This window comes from Hylobates moloch, unplaced genomic scaffold (genome assembly GCF_009828535.3).
Source record: "Hylobates moloch isolate HMO894 unplaced genomic scaffold, HMol_V3 SCAFFOLD_10, whole genome shotgun sequence".
Classification (NCBI taxonomy): domain Eukaryota; kingdom Metazoa; phylum Chordata; class Mammalia; order Primates; family Hylobatidae; genus Hylobates; species Hylobates moloch.
In genome coordinates this window covers 6,623,250-6,639,037 of record NW_026652285.1, presented here as the reverse complement: position 1 = coordinate 6,639,037, position 15,788 = coordinate 6,623,250, and the positions used below count along the sequence as shown (strand labels likewise).

The following is a 15,788-nucleotide window of genomic DNA, read 5'->3' as shown; positions in this document are numbered from 1 at the left end:
GGCTTGGCATGGTGTCTTACACCTATAATCCCAGTATTTTGAGAGGACGAAGTAGAAGGATCACCTGAGGTCAGCAGTTCAAGACTAGCCTAGGCAACACAGCAAGATCCTGTCTCTATTTTTAAAAAATAGGCTGGGCCCAGTGGCTCACGTCTATAATCTCAGCACTTTGGGAGGCTGGGGCAGGCAGATCATGAGGTCAGGAGTTCAAGACTAACCTGGCCAACGTGGTGAAACCCCATCTCCACTAAAAACTACAAAAATTAGTCGGGTGTGGTGCCACGCCTGTAATCCCAGCTAACGGGGAGGCTGAGGCACGAAAATCTCTTGAACCCAGGAGGCAGAGGTCACAGTGAGCCAAGATTGCGCCACTGCACTCCAGCCTGGGCGACAGAGCAAGACTCCGTCTCAAAAATAATAATAATAATTATTATTATTATTAGCTGGGCTTGGTGGCACACACTTATAGTCCTAGATACTCTGGAGACTGAAGTGGAAGGAGCCTTTAAGCAAAATAATTCAAGGCTGCAGTGAGCTATGATGGCACCACTGTACTCCAGCTTGGGTGACAGGGTAAAGCCCTGGCTCTAAAAATAATAACATCAATTCTCCACAAACTTTTTTTTTTTTTATTAAGACAGAATCTCACTCTTTCATCCAGGCTGGAGTACAGTGGTGCCATCATAGCTCACTGCAGCCTCCACCTTCTATGCTCAGGTGATCCTCCCACCTCAGCCTCCCAAGCAGCTGGGACTACAGGCATATGCCATAATGCCCAGCTAATTTTTTGTAAATGTTTGTAGAGACAGGGTTTCGCCATGTTGCCAGGCTGGTCTCAAACTCCTGAGCTCAAGCAATCCACCTGCCTCAGCTTCCCAAAGTGCTGGGATTACAGGTATGAGCCATCACGTCCGGCCTTACACACTTTTCTAAAAAACAGAAGAGAAGGGAGTAAGTACCAACTCGTTCTGAGGCAACCAAAACCAGACTAAGAAATTACAAGAAAACTACACATCAATCCTCCTCATGAATGTACATATAAAAATTCTTTACAAAGACTAGCAAATTGAATTCCACAATATAGAAAGGATAATCAATCACTAAAATTAGGGTTTATCCCACAAATGTAAGATGGCTTAACATTGGAAAAATCAATTATAATTTGCCAACATTAACAGAATAAAGGCGAAAAATCATATGATCATTTCAATATATGTTAAAAAAGCATTTGTTAAAATGCAATAGCTATTTTATTTTTAAAAACTCAGCAAATCAAGAATAAAGGATGTTTATGAAAATACTAAGCTAGGCCGGGTGCGGTGGCTCACACTTTGTGCGGTGGCACTTTGGGAGGCCGAGGTGGGCAGATCACGAGGTCAGGAGATCGAGACCATCCTGGTTAACACAGTGAAACCCTGTCTCTACTAAAAATACAAAAAAAATTAGCCGGGTGTGGTGGCAGGCGCCTGTAGTCCCAGCTACTCGGGAGGCTGAGGCAGGAGAATGGCGTGAACCCTGGGGGGCGGAGACTGCAGTGAGCCGAGATCGCACCACTGCACTCCAGCCTGGGTGACAGCGAGACTACATCTCAAAAAAAAAAGAAAATACTAAGCTAACATCATACTTATGGTAAAAGACAGAATGCTTCCTCCCTATGAGGCAGAACAAGACAAAGATGCCCAAACTTAAAACTTATATTCAACACTGTACTAGAGGCCCTAGACAGTGCAATTAGGAAAGAAAAATAAATGACGTAAAGATTGGAAGGGGAAAAGTACACTTGACCCTTGAACAATGTGGAGGGTAGGGGTGCTGAGTACCCTCCATCTCCCAATGCAGTCAAAATCCACGTATAGACTGAGTAATCCCAGCACTTTGGGAGGCCAAGGTGGGCATACCACTTGAGCCCAGGAGTTTGAGACCAGCCTGGGCAACATGGCAAAACCCCATCTCTACAAAAAATACAAAAATTGGCCAGGCGTGGTGGCTCACGCCTATAATCCCAGCACTTTGGGAGGCTGAGGCAGGCAGATCACCTGAGGTCGGGAATTCGAGACCAGCCTGACCAACATGGAGAAACCCAGTCTCTACTGAAAATACAAAATTAGCCGGGCATGGTGGTGCATATGCCTGTAATCCCAGCTACTCGGGAGGCTGCAGCAGGAGAATGGCTTGAACCCAGGAGGCAGAGGTTGCGGTAAGCTGAGATCAAGCCATTGCACTCCAGCCTGGGCAACAAGAGCTTACTGCTGGCCAGAAGGCTTACTGTTAAAATAAACAGTCGATTAACATATATTTTGTATATGTTTTATATACTATATTCTTAGAATATACAGAAGAGAAAATATATTTACTATCCATAATGAAAGTGGATCATCAAAAAAAGTCTGCATCCTGCTGGGCACGGTAGCTCAGGCCTGTAATCCCAGCACTTTGGGGGGCTGAGGAGGGTAGATTACCTGAGTTCAGGAGTTCCAGACCAGCCTGGCCAGCCTGGCCAACATGGTGAAACCCCATCTCTACTAAAAATACAAAAAATTAGCCGGGCGTGGTGGTGGGTGCCTGTAATCCCAGCTACTTGGGAGGCTGAAGCAGAAGAATTGCTTGAACCCGGGAGGTGGAGGTTGCAGTGAGCCGAGATCACACCACTGCACTCCAGCCTGGGCAACAAGAGCGAAACTCCATCTCCAAAAGAAAAAAGTCTTCATCCTTGCCTTCACAGTGACTAGGCTGAGGAAGAGGAAGAATAGGAGGGGTTGGTCATCTCCCTCAGGGGTAACAGAGGCAGAGGAGATGCAGGAGGTGGAAGGGAAGGCAATAAGAGGCAGGCACACTCAGTATAACTTTATGGAAATATACTGTACCTTCTCTCTGACATTTTTGCAAATTTCTCTAAAAATGTTTCTATACAGTACTAATCCTTCTTCCACCATTTGCTTTCATTTCAGTGCCAGTATTATAGAAAGATCTATGTCTAGGCCGGGCGCGGTGGCTCACGCTTGTAATCCCAGCACTTTGGGAGGCCAAGGCGGGCGGATCATGAGGTCAGGAGATCGAGACCACGGTGAAACCCCGTCTCTACTAAAAACACAAAAAATTAGTCGGGCTTGGTGGCGGGCGCCTGTAGTCCCAGCTACTCGGAGAGGCTGAGGCAGGAGAATGGCGTGAACCCAGGAGGTGGAGCTTGCAGTGAGCCGAGATTGCGCCACTGCACTCCAGCCTGGGCGACAGAGCCAGACTCCATCTCAAAAAAAAAAAGAAAGCTCTATGTCTAAAAGAAGCCAAAAGCAGTCTTAAATAATTGGAAGCTTTCCGGCAGGCTGTCTAACATCAATCTTCTGGCACTGTTTCCTCTACATTGTCTTCCTCATCATCTGGCACTGGTTTGGAAGCACTGAGCTCCATCAAGCTGTCTTCTCTTAACTTCTCTGGTGTGGTGTCTATTAGTTCTTGAATTTCTCCAAAACAAGTATCTTGAAATGCTTCACTTCTCATCTTTTTTGCCATATCTACAACTTCTTTCATGATTTTTTTTTTTCGAGACAAGTCTCACTCTGTCACCCAAGCTGGAGTGCAGTGGCATGATCTCAGCTCACTGAAACTCCACCTCCCAGGCTCAAGCAATTCTCATGCCTCAGCCTCCCAAGTAGCTGGGATTACAGGCGCCACCACGTCTGGATAATTTTTGTATTTTTAGTAGAGACAGGGTTTCGCCATGTTGGCCAGGCTGGTCTCGAACTCCTGACCTAAGGTGATCTGCCGGCCTGGGTCTCCCAAAGTGCTGGGATTACAGGGATGAGCCACCATGCCCGGCCCTCTTTCATGACTTTCTTGATGGTATCTATCGTAAATCCTGTAAGTCATGCAAAACATCTGGACAGTTTTCCCCAGCAGGAATTTATTGTTTCAAGCTTGCTGACTTTCATGGTTATTTCTGTAACACTGATGGCACCTTCAATGGTGTGATCCTTCCACACTTTCCTGATGTTCTATCAGGGTTCTCTTTCACAGAGTTGACAATCCTTTCCATAGAGTATCATGTGTGGTGAGCCTTAAAAGGTCCGTGTGACCCTTTGACCTAGAGGCCCAACAACAAGATAGAGACACCGTGTCTGGGGGCAAGTAGGCCACTTCCATACCTTTGGTGTTGAATTCATGACATTTCAGGTGGCCACGGGCACTGTGCAATATCAATAAAACTTTTTTTTTTTTTGAGACTGAGTCTCACTCTGTCTCCCAGGTTGGAGTGCAGTGGCACGATCTCAGCTAACTGTAACCTCTGCCTGCCTGGTTCATGCCATTCTCCTGCCTCAGCCTCCTGAGTAGCTGGGATTATAGGCACGCACCACCATGCCCGGCTAACTTTTGTACTAGTAGAGATGGGGTATCACCATGTTGGCCAGGCTGGTCTCGAACTCCTGACCTCAAGTGATCCACCCACCTCGGCCCCCCAAAGTGCTGGGATTACAGGCGTGAGGCACTGCATCCAGCCTCAAAAAAAACTTTAAAAGGCAGTCTCTTACTGGCCAGGTACTTCCTGACTTTGGGAACAAGCATCAGTGGAGCCAATCCAGAAAAAGGGTTCCCACTGTCTAGGTTTTCTTGTTGTACAATGAAAAGACTAGCAGCTGCTGTTTATCTTTTCCCTCCAAGGCTCGGGGGTTAGCAGCATTATAGATAAGGACAGTCCTGATTATAAACTTGACTGCATTTGCACAAAACAATGGAGTTAGTCTATCCCTTCCTGGCCTTAATTCCGGGTGTGCACTTCTCTTCCTTACTAATAAATGTCTTTTGTGGCATTATTTTCCCAGAATAGGGCACTTCTGTCAGCATTAAAAAACTCGTTCAGGCAGATAACCTTTCTCCTCAATGATTTTCTTAATGGTATCTGGGAACTCCCCTGCTGCCTCTTGGTCGGCAGAAGTTGCTTCTTTTTATCTTGACATTTTTTAAACCAAACTTCTTTCTACAATTATCAAACCACCCTTTTCTGGCATTAAATTCTCCAGTTTTAGATTTTTCACCTTCCTTTTGCTTTAAGTTGTCATATAATGACTTCGCTTTTTCTCAAATCATATTAGAGTCTATAGGTAAGTCTTTCTTATAGCATCCTGCACCCATGTAAAAGCGCATTTATTTTAATTAATTTTTTTTTTGAGACAAGGTTTCACTCCCATTGCCCAGGCTGAAGTACAATGTGCTATCTCAGCTCACTGCAACCTCTGCCTCCCAAGCTCAAGTGATCTCCTGCCAGGGACTACAAGCACACGCCACCACATTCAGCTAATTTTTATAAAGACAGGGTTTTGCCATGTTGCCCAGGCTGATCTTGAACTCCTGAGCTCAAGTGATCTGCCCGCTTCAGTCTCCCAAAGTGCTGGGATTACAAGTGTGAGCCACCACGCCTGGCCTAAAAGCTGCATTTTCTTTTTTTCTGTTTTTTGAGACAGAGTCTCACTCTGTCGCTCAGGCTGGAGTGCAGTGGCACCATCTCAGCTCACTGCAACCTCCACCTCCCGGGTTCAAATGATTCTCCTGCCTCAGCCTCCCAAGTAGCTGGGATTACAGGCACCCACCACAACACCCAGCTAATTTTTGTATTTTTAGTATAGACGGGGTTTCACCATGTTGGCCAGGCTGGTCTCAAACTCCTGGCCTCAGGTGATCCACCCACCTTGGCCCCCCAAAGTGCTGGGATTACAGCCATGAGCCACCGTGCCCAGCCTGCATTTTCAATATGAGATAAAAAAGTATTTAGCAAAATGTGCAAGGTTTTGGTGCCTGCTGGTGTCACTGCAATGAGAGTATCATGAACTTCCTTTCCTTGGACCGAGCGTGGTGGCTCACACCTGTAATCTCAGCACTTTGGGAGATGAAGGTGGGCGGATCACTTGAGCTCAGGAGTTTGAGACCAGCCTGGGCAACATGGTAAAACCCCATCTCTACAAAAAAATACAAAAATTAGCCAGGCACTGTGGCGCATACCTAGAGTCCCAGTTACTTGGGAGGCTGAGGTGGGAGGATTGCTTGAGCCCCAGAGGTGGAGGTTGCAGTGAGCTGAGACTGTACCACTGTACTCCAGCCTAGGTGACAGAGGAAGACCCTGTCTCGAAGAAAAAAAAAAAATCCTTTTCTTTTTTAACAATAGTCCTCAGGCCAGATTCCTTTATCTTGAAATGGTGGGCAATCACAGCTGTAGACTTCAATCTACAGTACATATCAATCAATTCAACTTTTTATCATGATGTCATGACTTCTCTCTGTTTCTTGGGAGAATCTCCAGCATCATTAGTGGGCACTTCATATGGATCCCATCGTGGTATTCAAGGTTTATAGTTTTACAATTAACATGATGCAAAATAGGTGAGAATCTAAAGAGATCACTTTTTACTGTGACACAGCAATTTACTAGAAAGATAAACTGCTCACCAGATGATTTTAAGTGGATACTCGCAATTCTTGAGCTCCCTGCAACAGCGGCAGGAGGTCACTACAAAATTATTACAGTAGTACAGTATGTACTACAGTTAATTTTATGCAGTTAAAATTCAATTGCATTCAATTCAACTGCATCTATACATTTGTTTACATGATTACAGATGGCACCATGTACTGTCTGTTAAGTGTGTGTGTACATTTTGATAAATCTTAACTTTTTATAATAGATTTTGTGTGTGTGTGTATCTATACATACATATATACATAGATTGAAAGAGAGAGACACATAGTTTTCTTTCTTTTTTTATTTTTTTGAGACAGAGTCTCACTCTGTCGCCCAGGCTGGAGTGTACTGGCACAATCTTGGCTCACTGCAACCTCCACCTCCTGGGTTCTAGCGCATCTCCTGCCTCAGCCTCCCAAGAAGCTGGGATTATAGGCATGTGCCACCACGCCTGGCTTTTTCTTTCTTTTTTTTTTTTTTTTTTTTTTTTTGTATTTTTAGTAGAGATGGAGTGTCACCACACTGGCCAGGTTAGTCCTGAACTCCTGACCTCAAATGATCCACCCGCCTCGGCCTCCCAAAGTACTGGGATTACAGGTGTAAGCCACCGTGCCCGGCCTAGATTTGTGTATATTTTACAGTAAATGATAAAATAGGTTAGTATCTACACATCTTATGCATTCATGACGTATCTTTTTCTTAGTTTTTTTGATGTTACTAGGCTATGTGGTTCATCTGCAAGTTTTGTCAAAGTGTCACACAAATCTCCAAAAAATTTTCCAACGTAGTTATTCCAGAAAGTCTGGGTATAACTAAAGTGGACCCACACAGTTCAAACCCATATTATTAAAGGGTCAACTATATTCTGTTTTTTAGGTTTGGTTACATAAGCATTGGATTTGTAAAAACTCATTCACTAATCTATACTTTTGTGTTATTTGTCATATTTTGTACAATAAATGTTTTTAAAAATCATAAAGCAATAAACATTCCTCTTCCTCGACTTGATTTCATCACGCTCCTCTCCGATTTTTATTTATTTATTTTTTTTGGAGACAGACTCTCACTCCATCACCCAGGCTGGAGTGCAGTGGTGTGATCTCGGCTCACTGCAACCTCCACCTCCCCAGTTAAAGCGATTCTAGTGCCTCAGCCTCCTGAGTAGCTGGAATTACAGACGTGCGTCACCATGCCTAGCTAATTTTTGTATTTTTAGTAGAGGCGGGGTCTTGCCATGTTAGCCAGGCTGGTCTCAAACTCCTGACCTCAAGTGATCTGCCCACCTCAGCCTCCCAAAGTGCTGGGATTACAGGCGTGAGCCACCGCACCCAGCCTCCCCTCTCCTTCTAGAAGCTAAATTCCTTAATTGGGTTATTCACAACTGTCATTATTTTTCATCTAACATTTACCCCAACTCACTTCAGAATGTCCCTAACACTTTTCCCATTTTTGGTCACCACTAATGGTCACCAATAATCTCTAAGTTGTTCAATCCAATAGATAATTTTCAAGCACATCTTTTTAGACTACTCAGCAACTATAACCAGTGGTCACCATTTATTCCTTAAAATACTCTCCCTTGGTCTTTCAGGGATAATCCTCTAACTTTTCTCCACTTTCTCTAGTCACTCCCTCACCATTCTCTCTGCTGGACCATTCTTTTCTACCTAGTCTTTAAATACTGGAGTTACTCAAAACCAATTTCTAAATTTCCATTTCTTACCATATATCCTCTCCTAGGTTAACTCATTCCACCCATTACTTCAACTAGTATCTGCTAGTGACTTCCTCAATATGGAGTTTGGCTGTCTCAACAGAAGTGTGAATCCCACTCAAAGATCATGATTTCCTCACCAAGCCTGAGTTTCCTCCAGGGTTCCTTATTTTGGTGAAAAGCATCATTATCCCATCGGCAAAGCCAGGAACCACTTTCTTCCTCACCTATACCAGTAAATCTATCCCAAGTCCCTGTGTCTTCTTAAACAGTTCTCTTCATTCCTCTTACACCACCACCACCCTGTCTGAGCTACAACAGCTACTCCAAAAGCATACATGGCTTCCTGTTTCCACCAACCTAAGAGTTGAACTGCTCTTTCTTTTTTTTTTTTTTTTTTTTTTTTGAGACAAGGTCTCACTCTGTTGTCCAAACTGGAGTACAATGACACAAACATGACTCACTACAGCCTCAACCTCCTGGGCTCGAGCAATCCTCTTGCCGCAGCCTCCCACGTAGCTGGGACCACAGGTATGTGCCACCATGCCTGGCTAATTTTTTTATTTTTTTTGTAGAGATGGGATTTCACTCTGTTGCCCAGGCTGGTCTCAAACTTCTGACCTCAAGCAGTCCTCCACCTTGGCCTTCCAAAGTGCTGAGATTACACGTGTGAACCACCAAGCCCAGACAAAACTGCTCTTTTTTTTTTTTTTTTTGAGACGGAGTCTTGCTCTGTCGCCCAGGCTGGAATGCAGTGGCTCAATCTCAGCTCACTGCAATCCCCACCTCCCAGCAAACTGCTCTTTTTAAAACACAAATAATGACATACCTCTTTATCTCTATCTCCCAAATTAATGACTTCCTATTCTCAAAGATAAAAATCAAAATCATTAAATGGCTAATACATCAGTAATTCTTTAATGCCCATTTTCTTTCGACAGGAATTCATTGTTGCAATGTTAATAGCACATGATTCCATATCCAGCAAAATTCAGAATTATAAACTAACGTACCTAGGGCATAATTATTTTTATACATGACATTTACATGGTGTTTTTGGCCGGGCGTGGTGGCTCACGCCTGTAATCCCAACACTTTGGGAGGCCGAGGTGGGCAGATAACTTGAGGTCAGGAGTTCAAGACCAGCCAGGCCAAAATGCTGAAACTAAAATATAAAAATTACTAAAAATACAAAAATTAGCTGGGTGTGATGGTGCATGCTTTTAATCCTAGCTACTTGAGAGGCTGAGGCAAGAGGACTGCTTGAACCCAGGAGATGGAGGTTGCAGTGAGTCAAGATTGTGTCACTATACTCCAGCCTAAGGGACAGAGTGAGACTCTCTCATAAATAAATAAATAAATAAATAAATGGTGTTTTATAAGTTTCTATGTGCTTTTGTGTACATCATCAAATCTGACATATCAATTCTGTTTTATTTATTTATTTTTGAGATGGAATCCTGTTTTTTTGTTGTTGTTTTGTTTTTTGTTCTGTTTTTGTTTTTTCTGAGACAGAGTCTCGCTCTGTCACCAAGGTTGGAGTGTAGTGATGCGATCTCGGCTCACTGCAACCTCTGCCTCCCAGGTTCAAGCAATTCTCTCCGCCTCAGCCTCCCAAGCAGCTGGGATTACAGGTGCCCGCTACCACACCCAGCTAATTTTTGTATCACTTAGTAAAGATGGGGTTTCACCATGTTGGCCAGGCTGGTCTTGAACTCCTGACCTCAGGTGATCTACCTGCCTCAGCCTCCCAAAGTGCTGGGATTACAGGCGTGAGCCAGTGTGCCTGGCCCTGGAATCCTGTTTTTTTTTTTTGTTTTTTTTTTTTGAGACGGAGTCTTGCTCTGTCGCCCAGGCTGGAGTGCAGTGGCGCAATCTCGGCTCACTGCAAGCTCCGCCTCCCGGGTTCACGCCATTCTCCTGCCTCAGCCTCTCCGAGTAGCTGGGACTACAGGCGCCCGCCACCACGCCCGGCTAATTTTTTTGTATTTTTAGTAGAGACGGGGTTTCACCGTGGTCTCGATCTCCTGACCTCGTGATCCGCCCGCCTCGGCCTCCCAAAGTGCTGGGATTACAAGCGTGAGCCACCGCGCCCGGCCTGGAATCCTGTTTTATACGCAGAGGGGTCAACTTCATTTTATCATTGGCAAAAACAAGTTAGGTACAATTTACTCATAACTGAATGAGAAATCTTTGGGCTTTTTGATACTCAATCCAATCATCTTTCTACCACAAGTACCCTTGACCCCAGGTTCAAATGCCACACATAAAACCCGTGAGGTCATAATATATACAAAATCTCCTTTTTCTTATTTTAGATTTCACTTAGTCACTTTCTCTGGATGGTGGTGATACAGCAGATTTCTTTTATTATTATTTATTTTTGTAAATACAGAAAGAGCTTCACTGTGTTGCCCAGACTGGTCTTGAACTCCTGGGCTCAAGCAGTACTCTTGCCTTAACCTCCCAAAGTGCTGGATTACAGGCATAAACCACCAGGCCTGGCCAGACTTTATTCTTCTTGAACAAAAACCTTAATTTTGTAGAAATGTTATATTATTCCTCAAATTTATTATAGATTTAAGTAAATCATTTTTCCTTGGCTTTCCTTTCATTTTATATCCTCTATCATAGAATCACTTTATTTTCTCCAGTGCTGCTCTTTTTTTTTTTTTTTTTTTTTTTGTGAGACGGAGTCTCGCTCTGTCACCCAGGCCAGTGCAGTGGCGTGATCTCGGCTGAGCTCACTGCAAGCTCTGCCTCCCAGGTTCACATCATTCTCCTGCCTCAGCCTCCCGAGTAGCTGGGACTACAGGCGCCCGCCACCACACCTGGCTAATTTTTTGTATTTTTAGTAGAGATGGGGTTTTACCATGGTAGCCAGGATGGTCTCAATCTCCTGACCTCGTGATCTGCCCGCCCCAGCCTCCCAAACTGCTGGGATTACAGGTGTGAGCCACCGTACCCGGCCTATTTTCTTTACTGGCTTTTTTCTTATTATACCTCTAAATCTGAACTTTACGGTCTTTCCTATAGAGACATCTAGCATTCTTGCATGGTTTCAGCCAACTACAATGTCCTCCCTTCCTTTGATTCACCCGTCCTTCAAAACCTTGTCCAGTCTTAACTTATCTGTGAATCTTCCATGACTGCACTCAGTATACTCTCCCTCCTTAGAAGACTGTTTGCAATTGGTGGAGGATAGGGATACTGGATTTCTATTCACAACTCAAAAATCAAGGTGTAAAGTGAAACCGAATCTTTTTTTTTTTTTTTTTTTTTGAGACAGAGTCTCACTCCGTCACCCAGGCTGGAGTACAGTGGCGCGATCTCGGCTCACTGCAACCTCCACCTCCTGGCTTCAAGCAATTCTCTTCCCTCAGCCTCCCAAGTAGCTGGGATTACAGGTACCCGCCACCATGCCCAGCTTATTATTATTCTTTTTTTTGTATTTTTAGTAGAGACAGGGTTTCACCATGTTGGCCAGGCTGGTCTTGAACTCTTGACCTCAGGAGATCCACCTGCCTCGGCCTCCCAAAGCACTGGGATTACAGGCATGAGCCACCACACCCGGCCAAAACTGAATCTTTCTTCCCAAACCTGCTTCTTTCTTTTCCTTCCTCCCTTCCCTCCTTCCCTCCCTCATTTATTCATTCATTCATTCATTCAGAGGTAGGGTCTTGCCCTGTCACCCAGTCTGAAGTAAAGTGACACAAACACAGCCCACTGAAGCCTCGATCTCCTGGGCTGAAGCAATCATCCCACCTCAGCCTCTCGAGTAGGTAGGACTACAGGGACATACCACTGTGTATATATATATATGCTAATTTTTTTATATTTTTTTGTAGAGATGGGGTTTTGCCATGTTGCCCAGGCTGGTCTTGAACTCCTGGGCTCAAGTGATCGACCCATCTTGGCCTCCCAAAGTCCTGGGATTACAGGCATGAGCCACTGCGCCCAGCCTGTCAAGTCATTTTTGTACACTCTAAAAGGTAAATAATGATAGGGGCAGAAAATAACATTTCACCTAGAGGGTCCCCTATGCAAAGATCCTGAGGCATGAAAAGTTCTGTGGCTTTAATGACCTGAAAGGTAAACAGGGTCAGTGCACAGCTGCTAAGGAGAGACAATTAGATGGGAAAACAAATCAGAGTTTGAGGCATCTGTGGGACGTCTACGTGAGGATGTCTAGAAGGCATCTTCAGGTAGCTAAGGCACCCAAGCTTCTAGAGCAATAGAAGCTTATAGCAGCATTTTATTTTAGAGATGGGGTCTCACTACGTTGCCAAGGCTGGACTGCAGTGGCTGTTCACTGATGCAATCTCACTACTGATCAGCATGGCAGTTTTAACTGTTTCTGAACTGGGCTGGTTCACCCCTCCTTAGGCAACCTGGTGGTTCCCCAGTCCTGGGAAGTCACCATATTGATGCTGAACTTAGTGCAGACACCCAATCGGCATAGCACATTGAGCCCAGAACTCCTGGACTCAAGCGATTCTCCTACCTCAGCCTCCTGAGCAGCTGGGACTACAGGTGCGTGCAACTGTGCCCAGCTGTAGCAGCTATTACCTTTGTGTACCTCACACACTTCCTACTCTGCAACTCCCTCTTTTCTGGTAACTAATCTTATCCTCCATCAAGCACAGGGATAGGCACATGACCAGCTGAGCAATTCTAGTACTACATCCTTGGCCACAGCAACTATTCCAATAATGGGAGAGTGACTCAGACTGAGCCATCTGGATCTCCTGATGAATACTTTTTCCTCTTTGATTGTATCATATAATCATAAAGGTATGAATAAAGAGCTGTGAGTAACCACTGCACCAACTCTCTCTTTGTTAAATAAGTCAAAGAAGAGATGCAAACATTCAGAAAGAAGTAGTGACAAGAAGTGGACAAAGATTAAAAGTATGAAGCCCCTATCCTTCCCAGATCCACGAGTAGATTATTTTTAAATCTCCTATGAGCCCAAGTATAGTGGCTCATGCCTGTATCCCAGGACTACGGGAGGCTGAGGCAGGAGGATTCCTTGAGGCCAGTAGTTCAAGATCAGCCTGGGCAACATAGCAACACCTCATCTCTACAAAAAATTTAAAAATAAGCTGGGTGAGGCGGGTGGATCCCGAGGTCAGGAGATCAAGACCACGGTGAAACCCCGTCTCTACTAAAAATACAAAAAATTAGCCGGGCGTGGTGGCGGGCACCGGTAGTCCCAGCTACTCAGAGAGGCTGAGGCAGGAGAATGGCGTGAACCCGGGAGGCGGAGCTTGCAGCGAACCGAGATCGCGCCACTGCACTCCAGCCTGGGTGACAGAGCGAGACTCCGTCTCAAAAAATAAAAATAAAAAAAAAAATAAGCTGGGCATGGTGGCATGTGCCTATAGTACTAGCTACTTGGGAGGCTGAGGCAGGAAGATCACATGAGCCCAGCAGTTCAAAGTTGCAGTGAGCTGTGATCATTTCACTGCATTCCAGCCTGAATGACACAGTAAGACTTGTCTCTAAAAATAAAATTTTAAATCTTCTATGGAAAACAGTATGGTGGTTCCTCAAAAAATTTTAAAAAAAATTACCATATGATACAACAATTCCACTAGAAGAGATATTTGTATACCCATGTTCATTACAGCATTGTTCACAAAGCCAAAAGGTAGAAGCAACGCAAATGTCTTTCAACAAATGAATGAATAAAATAAAATGTGGTACAGGGCCAGGCGCGGTGGCTCACACCTGTAATCCCAACACTTTGGGAGGCCGAGGTGGGCAGATCACGAGGTCTAGAGACCATCCTGGCCAACATGGTGAAACCCCGTCTCTACAAAAATACAAAAATTAGCTGGGTGTGATGGCGCACGCCTGCAGTCCCAGATGCTAAGAAGGCCGAGGCAGGAGAATCACTTGAACCTGGGAGGTGGAGGTTTCAGTGAGCTGAGATCATGCCACTGCACTCCAGCCTGGGTGACAGAGTGAGACTCCATCTTAAAAAAAAAAAAAAAAAAATGTGGTATATACATACAATGAAGCATGATTCAGCCTTAAAAAGGAAGAAAATTCTGACACATACTACAACATGAATGAACCTTGAGAACATTATGTTAAGTGGAATAAGGTAATCACAAAAAGGCAAATAATCTATGATTCTACCTATGTGAGGTCCCTAAAGTAGTTAAAAATCATAGAAACAGAAAGTAGAGTGGTGGTTGCCAGGGGCTGGGAGGAGGTAGAGACTGTGGAGTTGTTGTGCAATGGGTACAGAGTTTCAGTTTTGCACAATGAAGAATTCTGAAGACTGGTTGTACAACAATGTAAATTATTTAATAATACTGACGATATACTTCAAAATGATTGTGGCCATTGTTGCCCACACATGCAATCCCAGCACTTTGGGACACCAAGGTGGGAGGATCACTTGAGTTTAAGGTCAGCCTGGGCAACACAGCAACACCTCATCTCTACCAAAAAAAAAAAATTAAGACCAATGACAGTGGCTCAAATCCCAACACTTTGGGAGGCTGAGACAGGAGGACGGCTTGAGCCCAGGAGTTTGAGACCTGGGCAACACAGTGAGACCTTGTCTCAATTTTTAATGATCAATAAATTTTTTTTTTTGAGACAGAGTCTCACTCTGTCACCAGGCTGGAGTGCAGTGGCACAATCTCGGCTTGTTGCATCCTCCACCTCCTGTGTTCAAGCGATTCTCCTGCCTCAGCCTCCCAAGTAGCTGTGACTACAGGCACACGCCACCATGCCCGGCTAATTTTTGTATTTTTAGTAAAGACGGGGTTTCACCACGTTGGCCAGGATGGTCCCGATCTCTTGACCTCGTGATCTGCTCACCTCAGCCTCCCAAAGTGCTGGGATTACAAGCGTGAGCCACCATGCCCAGCCAATAATCAATAAATTCTTAAAAAATTAAAATGTTTGGCCAGGCGTGGTGGCTCACGCCTGTAATCCCAGCACTTTGGGAAGCCAAGGCGGGCGGATCATGAGGTCAGGAGATCGAGATCATCCTGGCTAACACGGTGAAACCCTGTCTCTACTAAAAAATACAAAAAACTAGCCAGGCATGGTGGTGGATGCCTGTAGTCCCAGCTACTCGAGAGGCTGAGGCAGGAGAATGGCGTGAACCCGGGAGGCGGAGCTTGCAGTGAGCCAAGATCACGCCACTGCACTCCAGCCTGGGAGACAGAGCAAGACTCCATCTCAAAAAAAAAAAAAGAAAAAAAAATTAAAAATTTTAATGGTTAAAATGGTAAATTTTATGCTATGTTTATTTTTCCAAAATTAAAAAAAAAATTGATTCCCTTTTTTTACTTAAAACTATTACTTGCAACTGAAAAAAAGGGTCTGTTGAACATGAAATCCAACACTCAAATATAGTATTAGACCTTGATATTAGAACTGGCCATGCTGGGCATAGTAGCTCATACCTGTAATCCCAGTACTTTATGAGGTCAAGGTAGGAGGACTGCTTGAGCCCAGGAGTTTGAGACCAGTTTAGGGAACATGGTGAGACCCCAACTACAAAAAGTCAAAAAATTAGCCAGGCATAGTGGTACATGCCTGTGGTCCAAGCTACTAAGGAGGCTGAGGTGGGAGGATTGCTTGAGCCCAGAAGGTCGGGGC

General features: G+C 44.6%; 1 protein-coding gene across 1 annotated transcript in view; it reads right to left on the bottom strand.

Moving 5' to 3' along the window:
- The window catches only part of BCAS3 (BCAS3 microtubule associated cell migration factor), a 703,975-nt gene that overhangs the window by 670,486 nt on the left and 17,701 nt on the right, over nucleotides 1-15,788 (bottom strand). The gene's annotated exons all lie outside the window — the stretch shown is intronic.